Source organism: Dasypus novemcinctus, chromosome 31, assembly GCF_030445035.2.
Source record: "Dasypus novemcinctus isolate mDasNov1 chromosome 31, mDasNov1.1.hap2, whole genome shotgun sequence".
Taxonomy (NCBI): domain Eukaryota; kingdom Metazoa; phylum Chordata; class Mammalia; order Cingulata; family Dasypodidae; genus Dasypus; species Dasypus novemcinctus.
In genome coordinates, this window is record NC_080703.1 from 7,367,934 (window position 1) to 7,382,047 (window position 14,114).

Genomic DNA, 14,114 nt, shown 5'->3' on the forward strand with positions numbered 1-14,114 from the left:
CATGGACTTCATACATTCTAGATAAGCTTTTAGCATATTTGGTTACATTTCCCCCTAATACTTAAAGTTTATAGACCTTGCATTGTTAAACTGTTTCCTGGGACTGGAGATGTTGCCATTGTCACCAAGGGCAGGACTGCAGCCTCTTACCATTTCACACCCACAAGTCAGACAGTTTAAGTTATCTCTGAAAAGACAAAGAGCCTCCCACCCATAGCCCATGTCATAGAGACCTTCCTGAGGTAGCACAGCCGTCCCCTTTGCTAGCCCATGGAAATGTCCACAGCTAGTGATTGCTAAATCCTCTCAAATATGGTCCCTCCCCTCTATCCCCATGAGATTATCTCAATTTGGGGTTTATGGCAAAAAGAACACAAAGGGAAGATTTTTCTTTCCTGAGGCTTTATCAGCAGTCTTTCTAACCAATAGGCCTTAAAAGCAATCAGCATTATGATCAGAGTCTACCTGATGAAACTCTATGCATACAAGGGCCTGGCTAAGTGGGGTTCCCCCAACCGACCTACCAGCAGCCACAGCTTCACCTGGGAATTTGTTAGAAAGGCAAATTCTCAGACCCAGATCCAGACCTGCTGAATCAGAAACTCCAGGGATAGGGCAGGCTGTTTTAGTTAACAGTTGTCCAGGAGACTCTGATTCAAGGTCAATCTTGAGACCCTGTGGCTGAGAGTCCAGGCACTAGACCAGCCCCTGTATTTTACAAAAACAAAACTGAATTGCAGAGAGGATAAGGGACATCTCCAAATTTTCACAGTTGTCCAATGGCTGAGGCAAGAATGGAATGGAAAATTGCCTCTTCCCTGAATTCCAAGACAGAGTAAAACCTATGCAAAGCTTCAGGCAACTGAACAACTCTATGAATTAAAAATGCAAATCAGAAGCCTTGGAGTTCACTTCTGTCAAGCCAATGAACAGTGACATCCATAGGTGAGTAAAAATGCCCATACTCAAAGTTCTTCTAAACGCTTAAGCTTTGTAGGAAGTATTCTTTCATTAAAAGCACTTTAGGGGAAGCAGAATTTGCTCAAGCAGTTGGGCACCACTTGGGAAGTCCTGGCTTCAGTTCCCAGTGTCTCTTAAAGAAAACTAACAAGACAGAGAGCTGATGCAAAGTGTTGGTGCAGCAAGTTGACACAACAAAATGACACAATGAGACAACACAATGAGGAAACACTACAAAAGATGCTACAAGCAGGGAGCAGATGTATCTCAAGTGGCTGAACACCTCCCACCCATATGAGAGATCCTGGGTTCTGTTCCAGATGCCTCCTAAAAAAAAACAAAAACAAAAAAAACACTAGACATTGAGAGCAGGCAGTGAGTACAAACAATGAGAGGGTGAGAAATATAGAGATAAATTAAATAAATAAATGAATAAATAAATAAATAATAAAATCTTTAGAAAACACAAAAACACTTTAAGTCCACACCCTTTAAAATTCCAGTATTTCAAAGCATCTGTTTTGAAATGACTAGGCTTTGTCTTGAATCCTCTATATTATTCTTTTTCCAAACTCAATGTGCAATTCTTAAAGCCAGCAACCACTCCACTTCCCCTTGCTCTAGATATATCTAACAATAGAAAAATCATTTTTGACTAATGGTGGATATCTGATTAGTAAAACAAATTATTTTAATCTAAGAATATGTTTCTGCTTGACATGGCTCTAATGGGCATACTTAACACATTTAAGTTGAAAATGTCTCATCTACAGAAATACATTTAATTTCCCTAGCTGTGTAACAAACATGAGAGCTTTTGAAATCTTGCCCATTTCAAACCCTGCTTATTAAAAGTAAGCACTAAAAGGTTAAAGGTCTAATTTAAACTAAATGAAAATAACTTAAGTTTGAAATTAATTTATTGCTGTCACTTTCAGATGAAGGCATCTCCCACAGATGCATTGTTTTTCTTGGTAATCTAGACTGAAGAGTTATTTATAAAAATGTCTATAACCCAAACTTTATATATTTTCTTTTACGGCATTACTAATATGATATCACGGACCCAAAGGCATTCTGAATAAAATATTGTTAATTTTTGAAAAAAATAAAAGGCAAATATTGTGAAAAAAGCTGGCTTCAAATTAATAAAGACATATTTAGAAGTCACTCAGCCTTGAAATTACCAGTAATTCAATGTCATGTGTCCTTTGAGAATGACCTGGTCTTCAAAACAATAAAACCAATGATTGAGGAATCAGGCTTGAAATAAACTGAATCACCTACCTTTCAACTACTGAACTGGAGAATTTAATCACAAAAGATGAGGGATTATCTTTTCCAAGGGATTACTCAATTAAAATATAGATAGTATCTTAAAACTCAAACAATTTTTCATATTCTATCCAAAGTAAACATTTCAAAATGAGGTTAAAAGTGACTGCCATAAAAACCACCCAAAGTTGGTGATCATCACCACGATTGTTGAGCAGGGTGGTGTACCACAGGGCCACCTGTTTCATGACCAACTCCGGGAGCACACCAAGCCCCTCACAGACTTAGTGATGGGGGCTGACTCATATTCCCCAAGACACATTCAAATCCTGGTCCCTGGTGCTGTGGGTGGGAGCTATTTGGAAGAATCTCTAAGATCCTTTTAAGATAAAACCAAATTGAGCCAGGAGGGCCTTCATCCTACAGGACTGGAGACCTCACAAGGAGAGGATCTAGGCAGATGGACCCCTGTGCAGAAGTGGAGACCACAGGATTCAGATGGCCATGTGATGAGCAGAGGTTGAGCCACCAGTAGGATGCCCCCCTGCACAATCATGTGGCTGCTAATCCCTTGATTTGATGTCTAGCCTCCAAACCCTGAGACACTGAATTCCTGCTGCCTATGGTACGTGTTACAGTCAACCAGCCAGACTCAGACAGACGAGGTTAGCATCACTCACTGTAAAGATGGGGGAATGTAGGCTCAAAGAGATGACATGACTTACACTAGACCTCAGAGCTAGAAAAAGGAAGAGCCAGAATTTTACCCAACCCTGGTGAATGCCAAGCCCCATGCTTTCCTCATGACCTCACCTGCTTCTCACAGGGTGACAACAGAAAATGCTGGACACCAGGGCCATCCATCCTCCTAGGGATTTTGTCCTCGAGTGAACAAAATTCCATTATTTGCAGTTCAGATCATTGGGGAGAAGGTGCATTGCAGTATATCTAGAGTTCAATTGTGCTAAAATGTAACTTTCCTGATATTTCCTCTTGAAGAAAGTAAAATGCAAGCATTGTTTTAGGTACACTTGAGATAATATCAGGTAGTAGTGGCTTCTGTGACTATTAGGAAAATAACTGCACACCCCTCCCCAAATACAAATGCAGAGAATCCATGAACAAAAATCCCAGTCACTTAAGGTGGGGGGATATTTTTAATGTTGTGAAGGTGCCTGCAGTCAATGAGTCACCAGCATCACTTAATCTGAAATAGTCTCATGTAAAAGTCCACCTGCTGGATGTGCCTATATCCTAAAGGTGTCTCCCAGGCTCTTGACCAAGGGCCCTTACGGAAGCTGCTTGTCTTTCATTGTCCCCACCATAAGGCCAGATGGGGGCATCTCTGCAGTTTCTAGATGTCAGCAGAACCAGGATATAAGGCCCTAGGTTCCCCACCCCCTGTAAAAGGAGACCCTGGGCCTTTGGAGCCTGGGGTGAGCCTCAGACTGGAGAAAAGTGCCCAAAGCCAGGAGAATTGATGCTGGGGATGTCGTTCTTCCTGTAGAAGTCAGCCCTCACGTGGTTGGCACAGCCATGGTGGTGGTTCAGTGGCTTGATGGGCTGGTGGATGTGCTTCCCATAGGTGGAAGACATCAGCACCTCAATGGGCCATTCATGCTCCTGTAGGGGATCATTGAGATGCTCCCGTTAGCAGGGGTCTGCTGCTGTAGCTGCCTGAATCATGCAAAGGGGCAGAAGGCAGGAGCTTGGGTTCATAGAAGTCAAAATGAGATGTCATTGGTTAAACAAGCATGAGAGCATAATTCTAACAACTTCACTTTCTAGTGTCACTTAAAAATACATCACACTTCTGGAATGAATGAATTAGTGCTGGATGTTCATGATTTTTTTCATTACATGTACCAAAATTCAAGCATAACTGATTGGGATGTTTTCATTTCAGGTGAAGAATCATATCTGGACAGACTGAGTCTAGCACAACTGACACAACTTTACTTATTCTCAGTCGTAGAATATCCTTTCTATAAGGTAAAAACAAAAGGTGTATGGCATTATTTCAAGGAGGGCAAACAGGTTTCTTGTGCCCCTTCTGAAAACTAAGTCTTTTCTCTTTTGACCTGTCTCCATAACTTTATTAAAAGGGAAAACTTTCATTTACTTGGAGCTAGGTGCAACAGCTGGCCTTTTCTTTGATAAATTGACCCCATTTCTGTCTTGTCCTATAGGACCAATTCCTGCTGTGTTAGATTTCTAGATGGTTTCAAGTGTTGAAGGCATACAAATCTTAATATTCCTTGATTCATTTCAAGGGTTTTAAAGGGCTTAGCACGCACAATAGCCATTTGATTAAAAAGTCTGAATCTCTGAACTCTACAAATCCTAATTATTTCTGAGTGTATTTTTTAACCAAGTCAGAAATTTCACTCTTCTCTGGTAGACTTTATTTTAGGTGGTATCTGTGCTATAAAGATTCACTCTCATAAACTTCACAGCACATCTTTTTTGTGTGATTGGAAATAGTTCCAACAGACTTCATCACCTTCTGCTTGGTCCTTCAAACTTGACTCAGGATCATATTCTGGTAAAAGGTAAAGAAGTGGAAAGTCATTACTCTTTTCTTTTAAAACATTTTTAACAATGCCAAGGCATATAAACACTAAAATTAGTTAACCCCAAACACCTCCCTTCCCTGAAATAACAAATTTGTAACTGTGCTTTCTATGCCCAACATACACAAATATATAAACCAATTTTCTTTTCTCTTTATGTCCAGTATATCATATAATTTACCATTATGTACAGTATACATAGACCTTCCTCAAGGCCAATGTGTGTGGAACAAATACGTTCTTCCTCAAAGTGGTGCAGTATTTTATGGGACTTACTCACCAGTTTCCCAGCTTATGATCTTTCAGGTTCTTTCCAACTTTGGTCTCTATCAGCAGTGCTGTAGTAAACACCCTTGTGTGTCATTCTACTGCAGCCCATGTTCCTTTAAGCTGCAGACTAGAATGTTAAGAGTGGGACCACTGGTGTAATGTCAGTAGTGACTCTGAATGGTAGATGTCACACCTCCCCAGCAGTGAGTGAAGGTGGCTGTGTTTTTTTAATCCTGTTAGCTTTTGCCACTCAGTTCAGTGGAAAAGGGTGTCTTGTCATGTATTTAAATAGCATTTGAGTGAGCAGTAATGAAGTTGAGCATTTTGTCAAATGTTTTTGGCCATTTGTATTTCCTAGGTATTGCCTTCCTGCTCCCTTATTCATCTTTCTATTGCTTTGTGTTTTTAAGTTTTGTGTGACCAAATCTACCTGTCTTTTAATGGTTCCTGACTTTTCCATCATGCATAAGATTATTTCACCAAATATGTGTTAGTGCAAATATTTACTAATTTTTCCCCATTGGATCTTTAATCCACCTGTGATTTATTATATAGGTATACCTCAGATATTTGGCTGATCGAGTTTCAGGCCACCATAATAAAGTGAGTTACAGGCATGTTTTGGTTTCCCAGTCCACGTGTACTATAGCCTTTTAAATATGCAAAAGCATTATTTTTATTTTTAACTGTATATACCTCAAGTAAAATGTGACACAGATGAAGAAAGCACACATTGTTGGAAAACTGGAACTGATAGACTTGCTTGACCCAGGATTGCCACAAACCCTCGGTTTATTTAAAAATACAAACAAACACAATATCTGCAAAGTGCAATAAAGCAAAACTCAGTAAAAGGAGATATGCTCATAGTCTGATGATTGGTAGGAGTTTAACTCTTCTTTACTAGACAGATAACTAATTTTCCAGCACTAGTTGTTCCATTGCAATCCTTTATTTATTGAATTGAGATGTCAGTTTTATCATTTCTTCTTGGATTTAAAATTTTAACTGAGTGTCCTCCTTAAAGCAATTCTGAGAGTTTCAGAGATGTTTCTTGAATTTGACAGCATTGTCATGATGTTTATTGTTCTTTTTTCAGTGACTACTTTTAAAACACATTTTAAGAATATGTTGAGCTATTAGACTTTAACTATAACAAGAATATTTTTCATTGCTGTGTTAAGAAAGATACCAGTCCTAAGTCCTAGAAAAATATCATTTATTAAAGGAATTTTGTATCAAACTTTTATGCATAGGTAACTCACTACCTTCACTTTATTCTCTGGTTTTGTATCTTATTTTTCTCTCATGTTTGAATATATTATTTTTAGGATCCCAAACTCCTTCCTAAATATCAAATGAAATCATTTTTTACTCCATACCATTCCCTGGAGACGCCTCTGGATTTTCACTTTCATAAATCTCTGGTAATTGAATTGATCGACCTTTTAGGAGCAAGATCCTACTTTGCTTCCAAACTGTTAATAACCTATTGGTATACAGTAGGTAAGTAACAGGGGATTTATTTACAGAACCTTAGTGGTTGTTATCTCTTTGGGAGACAGGTGGAGCTTAGTAGCCACAGAATGCAAAATGGAATCTTCCCTGCCCCACATGAGGCTCTAGAGTGTAGATGGTAGAATATAGTATATAGACTGTATTTGAATCCAGCTTGCCACAGAGTAGCAGAATGTCTTTGCACAGTGTACTTACCCTTTTTAACCTTTTTCTGTTTGCTTCCTCATCTGTAAAATGTGATTAAGAAGAATATTGACCTCAAACACTTATGGTAAGAAGGAATAAATGAGGGAATAACACAGTAAGTGCTCATGTCTGTTTAGCCGCTCTTATAGTCTAGGCCTGCACTGTCCAGTATAGTAGCCACTAGTGCAGATGGCTACTTAAATTTACATTAAACATAAGTAAAGTTTATAATTCATTTCCCTAATCATATATCACATTTCAAGTGCTCCAAAGCCTCCCATAGCTGGTGGCTACCACATTATCACAGATATAAGCACACAAATCCTCCCAGAAATAGCTGCTGGACTATGCTGACTTTGAGTCGAAGTCCTTCCTTTCATCAATTAAAAATCATCTCAAAGAGAACCATCTCTGATAGGCTTCAAATAGTCACATGTTCCACCTCTCCTGCTCTCATGGTCCTTTCTACAGAAGGAATGGCATATACCAGAGGGCTGGGAAGGGAACTCCAGCCACTCCCCTTGGCCACATGTTGCAGTTGTGGGGTGCCACGGTCATGGGCTGCATTAGCTGTCAGGAGACATGGAAGAGAGGGATGTGTTGAGCTGCTTAGTTGTCTAATTTTGCTGAACTTAGAATATTTTCTTCACTGTCTGAATTGAAAGTGTGCTCCCATTTGTAAGGAGAAGGAGGAAGTGTGTGGTTCCTCCTGCTCCCCTGTTAATTTGAGGACCTACTCCTTGCTTTAGCCCAGGAAGCCTCCTTAATTTCAGGCTGACAGGCTTGTTCTTGAAGCTGAGTGAGTGAACATCCTCATTTGGTTGTGGTCATTACTTTGCAGCCTTCTGTCCTATTGGTAAATACAGTTTGGAAGAAATCAAAACAGAACAAAGAAGTAAAGGAAGATAGTGTTTGTGAGGGTATCACATGAAGAATTTTTTCCTTCTCTCACTAGATATTGAAATTAAATTAGATAAAGAAGGATTTGTATTACCTTTTACAGTTGATGAAGATGTACACAAAAGATAAAGAAATTGTTCTAGTTTTTATATTAAAAGGCCTGTTGAGGTGAATAGGAAAGGATCATTTTCTTAAAAAGGTGAGAAAAATAGATGATTCCAGAAATTAAAACTACATTTCAGGATATGTTTTCTGGAAATTCCTTGTAATATTTTATAAACAGCATCATTAATTAAGCCAAGTACTTTTTCAGTAGACTAAAGAGTAACACATTCATGATTGATGTAAGAGTACTGGCCATTAGGAAAAGCCACATTTTGAGTAAATTTTGGCCAAAAAAATAATGTTTTGGATTGTTATAAAAACTAAGTTTATTTCTCTTTGATTTTTTTTTTCAGAGAAGCACTATGCATTAATGGCCCCAAAAGAGTTTGTTTTAACAGCAAAAATTTACTAGGAAAAGAGGCTATTAAACAACGGCAACTCTATTTACTTGGTTATCAAGTTGTCCAGGTATGGCTCCATTCTCTCCACCCCCCAAAGTAATCCCTCATTCATACTTGCTTTTTCCAGGGTCCTAAGTAGTCTGCTAGGACAGTGGGCTGAGAATCTTATATCTCTAATTGAAGTACCCACTTTTTTAATTAGGCTTTTCAGTGTACTTGATATTTTTTATAAATTTTTGGCTTATGTTTTGAAATACAGATTTTTCTCTTTTTTTTTTAAGATTTATCTATTTTATTTATTTCTCTCCCCTCCCAACCCCCACCCCGGTTGTCTGTTCTCTGTGTCTATTTGCTGCATCTTCTTTGTCTGCTTCTGTTGTTGTCAGTGGCATGGGAATCTGTGTCTCTTTTCATTGCGTCATCCTGTTGTGTCAGCTCTCCGTGTGTGCAGCACCATTCCTGGGCAGGCTGCACTTTCTTTTATGCTGGGTTGCTCTCCTTATGGGGCGCACTCCTTGCGTGTGGGGCTCCCCTATGCGGGGAACACCCCTGCATGGCACAGCACTCCTTGCGTGCATCAGCACTGTGCATGGGCCAGCTCCACACGGGTCAAGGAGGCCCGTGGTTTGAACCGTGGACTTCCCATGTGGTAGACAGATACACTAACCACTGGGCCAAGTCTGCTTCCCTTGAAATACAGAATTTTCTGATCTTCAGTTTTCCAAAAGCAGAATATGCCTATATTCTTCATAAGATATGCTCAACTCTGCTTTTAGAGGTATTAAATTATTGGAATATCTGTTTTAATTTCCTCCTGATGTAAGTGTAAGAATGGACAGGATGACTCACTAAAACCAGTATCTTCATCACTACCTACTGTCTAAGACCTTATTGTTTCCTTTGTAAGTTACTTAATAAGGCATTATGATGATGAGTGACTAGAATGTAGATGAATTTCCCAAGTTCTCTAAGGTATTGGTGCTAGTCTGCTCCCTGGTTTCCTCTCTGTCTTACTCTTGTCCAGTTCATCTTGCACACCCCAGACTAATCTTCTGAAAACTCTCAGCATGCCAGCCTGTGATCAGAAATCTTGTTTCTTTCCTACTCACAGGATACAGTAGAACCTCCTCTGCTCTGACTTTTGGGATCCCCTGAGGCTGCATCTTGTTACCTGTCTTCAAGCTGGGGGTCTCTTCCCTCCCACCTAACCCACTCCATTCTCTCTCCCCTTGTTCCTTTGACGAGGTGCCCCCTCTCCCTCCAGACAGCATCTCCTCATGACTAAATTCTGTCCATTCAGCAACACCCCACTCAGGTCTCTTCTTTCTCCACAACCTAAAACCCTGACCTCCTCTGAGGGCTGGAATGTTGATTTTCTTCACACACTCTGCATTGGCTTGTTGCATACTTCTAGTATTGATTGTATCTTCGAGGACAGGAATCATCTTTGATCCTTTAAATATCCCTCTTATTTAAGCAACTAATATTTATTGAGCTCTTATTATGTACTAAGCATTGTCTGGGCTCTGGGAGTACACAAGTAAGATAGCTGTGACTTTGCCCTCGAGGAGCTTCCATTCTTATGTGTGTGCAAGTATTTGTTGGCAGGTTGTTAGAGACAAACAAGTTCAACACGGTAATTTCAATTGTGAAGGATTATACTAGCCAGTTTCTTTTTTTTTTTATTCTTCCCATAACAGATCCATTTTCATGAGGCTGAGATGCTAAAATCAAGGCTTGAATTTGTCAAATCTTTATCAAGAAAATTGTTTTCTCAAAACCCCGGGGTTCAGTGCTGACAAGAAGGAATAGTGACTTCAGAACTCAGATCATGAAAGAAGTTGTGTTTTTATGGTCTCAGCATAAAAAGAGCCTTATTTGTGAATTAGCCATTTTGCAGAATTATGGACTATTTGGTGATCTGAAAAGGATCTGTCTAGATCTTACAGAGACATGGAAGGAGCCTTTATTTTCCCTATACCATGAATATCAAGTGTCAGTGATTGATTTAAAATTGAAGTTCAATTTAATATTAGTATCATAGATACTTGATTTTATATGTCAAACAGAATCGATCAAGTACAATAAATGAATACAATGAATGACTATTTTTAAATCTGCCATCTTGTAACAGTTATCTGCTAAATGAAAAGAGTATGCTTTTTAGAGACCTTCATTTCCTCCTCCTACAAATATAAGAAATGTTTTTTTTCCCATTTCCTGATGTACTTTGTTAGCAGATATAATGTATGGTGAGGAGGAGCAATGGGAAAACAGATGACAGCACTTTGGATTACTATAACATTTATAATTGTAGAATTATACAGAAATAATCCTTTAATAAAATATAGGGAAGTGGATGTGTCTTAAGCAGCTGGACTCGTACCCACACTGTGGTAGATCCCAGGTTCAGTTCCCAGTGCCTCGTAAAGATGATGAGCCAAATAGCAAGCTGACAGGACTAGCTGACTTGGTGAGCTGATGCAACCAGATGACACAGTTAGCTGATGCAACAAGATGATGCAGTAAGAGACACAGTGAAGAAACACAATGAGACATATGAAATGGAGCAGAGGTGGTTTGAGTAATTAGGTGCCTCCCTCCCACATTGGAGGCCCCAGGTTCTGTTCCCAGTGCCTCCTAAAAAGAAGATGAGCAGAGAGCAAGTGCAAACAACCGGGGAGAGGGGTAAATTAAAATAAAATCTTTAAGTATATATATATATATATATTCAGGAGTATTCTCTTTTTAAATATACAATGAAGCAAAGTAAATTTAGGTAGGGTTGTAAGGGGGCAGGTTTGATTGGGGGAAAATCTAAAATGTAAATCATGCGTGAATTACATTGTATTTAGTGAAGTACAGATGCTTCACTCTCCAATTACGGTCAGGTTAAAGCTTGAGGGGAGAGTGAGACAAGACAGGCAGATGTGGAAAGGGCCGCAGAGTTTGGAGCCTGGGTTTCTACCTCTGGCTAGTTCCGGGGCCTTGGACAGGGAAAGGAGCTTCCATTTACTTCTCACCCACTCTGTGCTGAGCTCTATGCTAAGCACTTGAACACAGGCTTGTATGATTTCCAGGGGCCTTGGACTTGGGCAGTGTTTCCTCTCCAAAGCTCACAGATGGTCAAAGCCTGCCTTGGATACAGAACCACGGGTGAAGATGAGACTTGAACCTGGTCTGAGCAGCGATACAGCAGAGGACTGAGAATCTGTGTTCATGAGTCAGGCACGTGGGGTTGATTTCAACCTCTCTTGCAAATTGTATGACCTTGGGCCTCATTTCCAAATGGCTAATCAGAAAATAAGGATGAAATGAGTTAATACACATAAAAACATTTAGAAAAAGGCCCACCACAAAGTAATCACAGGACATATTAGCTAGTAACGTCTGCATTTCTACCAGTATTAGGATTCTCTGAAGAAACAGCCAACAGGATATGGGTCCATACGTAAATAGGGAGGGATTTGTTAGTAGAATTGGCTCAGTGACCCTGGGGATAGGCAAGTTCAGATTTCCTAGGGCAGGCCATGCATTGGAGACAGCACAGGGGATGACTTTCCTTGGGAGAAGCTGGAGAAGGAGAGAAAGGATTTGCCACTGCTGAGGGCCTTGGTGTTGCTTTAAGACCTCCAGCTGCTGGGGTGATGGGACCCCCGTCCTTGCTGAAGGTAGTCGCCCTTGTTTGTGGATGTCATCAGCCATAGCTGCAACTGCCTAATGGTCTAAAGCCACCTACAGAATGCCTTCACACTGGCAGGCCAGGGCTTGCATCATCCAATGACTCAGCACCAACTGGATGGTGATTAACCATCGCATGACCCCATCATGCTCTAACATTTTAGATCTCTTTATCTTTACTTTTTAAGCCTTTTTAAGCTTTAGCATAGGTTATTGAAACTCTATGAGTTCTAGAGCTCTAAGTTCACTTTTAAATTTTATGCTTCTTTGCAGAGAAGGAATGAGACAAATAGAAGCAAATGAAAGATTGACCAGGAGAGAGCTGCAATCGATTCAGATGTGTTCATATACCCAAGTGAATTCCGCTCACCTGGGGGCTAGGCCAAAAGGATTCTCACATCTCTGGGAAACCTGTGAAGTGGTCTCACTTACAGTTCTTAGAGCATTTCATGGCTTTGGGCCTGAGCACTATTCTGGATCATACTATGCCTCAGAAACCCTTCCACAGTCCCTTTTTGCTACCCAGACCAAGCCCAGTGTCACTTCTGCCTTCTGTGAGCTCTCTTGTCCCTCCCTGTCACACCCTATACCCCCCACCCCCCTCACCCTACTCCAACCACCATAACAACAATCTCTTCCATCATCATGAGACATTCATTGCATTTGGTGAATACAACTCTGAGTACCGCTGCACCTCATGGTCAATCATCCACACCATAGCCCACACTCTCCCACAGTCCACCCAGTGCGCCATGGGAGGACATACAATACCCAGTAACTGTCCCTGCAGCAACACCCAGGACAACTCCAAATCCCGAGAATGCCCCCACATTTACATTTCTTCCTCCCACTCCCACCACCAGCAGCCAACATGGCCACTTTCTCCACACCAATGCCACATTTTCTTCAATTACTAATCACAATAGTTCATGAATAGAAATATCAGTAAGTCCACTCCAATCCATACTCTATTCCTCCATCCTGTGGACCTTAGAATGGTTGTGTCCATGTGTAAGGAGGTGTAGGAGGAGCACAGACTGGCTTGCTGGGTCATACTTCTAGGGGTGCCATAATTCTAGGGTTCCCTACTGCTAGGTGTGCTGTACTTCTAGGGGTGCCATATTTCTAGGGTGCTCTACTTCTAGGGGTGCCACTGTAAGTGTGTGGTTATTGCTTTTGTTAATTAGCATCAAGGACATGGTACTGAAAAATCTCTGAAACCTCTGCCTGAATCAAGGACATACAGGCAAGAAGCCTCCTGAGAGGGGTGCTCGTTGGTCCGGGCCTGAGACCGCCCCCTCCCCTGCCTGCCTGTCCACCTGCACTCCCTACTGCCTTCCCCTTCTGAAAGCTGCACCGCCCTTGTCCTCCCTTTCTGCCACCCGCACATCAATGGGCTCGGCCTCAGGGCCACCACAGATGCTCTTCCCTCTGCCTGGAATGACCGACTGTTCCCCAGATTCCACAAGTCTTGCCCCTCATTATCATTTATGTTTCAAGCCAGTCTTCCTAGAGCCGCCCTGGTTAAAGTATTCCCAAGGCCTGTTTAGTTCTCCTTTTCCTTTCTACTGATACACACACATCCCAGGCTTTAGAGTTAAGCGAATTTTCAACAGAAGGAACACACCTCTTGAACCAGCATTTGACTCAAGAAACAGCAGAGCGCTGCGGAACAGCTCAGTTTTGCCAGATACCACTTGAATGGATTCGATTTGTGCCGCTGCACACCAGCACCTGCCAGTACCGTGAGCGGTGCCCGCTCGTGGTGACCGAGGCGCTGAAAACCGACTCGTTGCACGTTGACACGATGCTGCTGCGAACACACTGAGTTAATATACCACGGCAGTGAATTCCACCTGAGTCTTCCGCTACTGTTCCGCGGCTCCTGGAGGGTTTCAGATGCCGCGCTGCCATGGCCTGCTCTTCTTCTGGACAGCCCGCTTGGAACCCTCCGGGAGCGCAAGGGCAAGGGCAAGCAGGCGGAGGCCCCCAGTCCAGCAGACGCGGCTCCTTGCGTCCAAGTGGGCCCTCCAGGGACCCGCAAGGAGACGGGAGGGCACGGTCCCATCCCCAGCCCAGCTGCGCCCTCCACCCTGCGCCCCTGGCCCTGCGCCCGCCACCCAGCTTTGTGACCCGAGGCCGCTGTTCCCAGGCAACTACTGAACGCGGGCGCCTAGCAGCCAGGGAGGCGGACTCGGGCGGGGCCCCCGGCCGGGTGCTACCGACATGGCCTGGGCGGAGAAGC

General features: G+C 41.9%; 1 long non-coding RNA gene across 1 annotated transcript; it reads right to left on the reverse strand.

The window, feature by feature from the left end:
* Positions 1–4,617: 4,617 nt before the first annotated feature.
* Positions 4,618–13,879, reverse strand: LOC139437928 (uncharacterized). Its single transcript, XR_011647809.1, has 2 exons — positions 13,497–13,879; positions 4,618–4,777 (listed from the first exon to the last, which is right to left on the reverse strand). It is a non-coding gene; the product is annotated as an uncharacterized lncRNA (long non-coding RNA).
* Between the last annotated feature and the right edge of the window lie 235 nt (positions 13,880–14,114).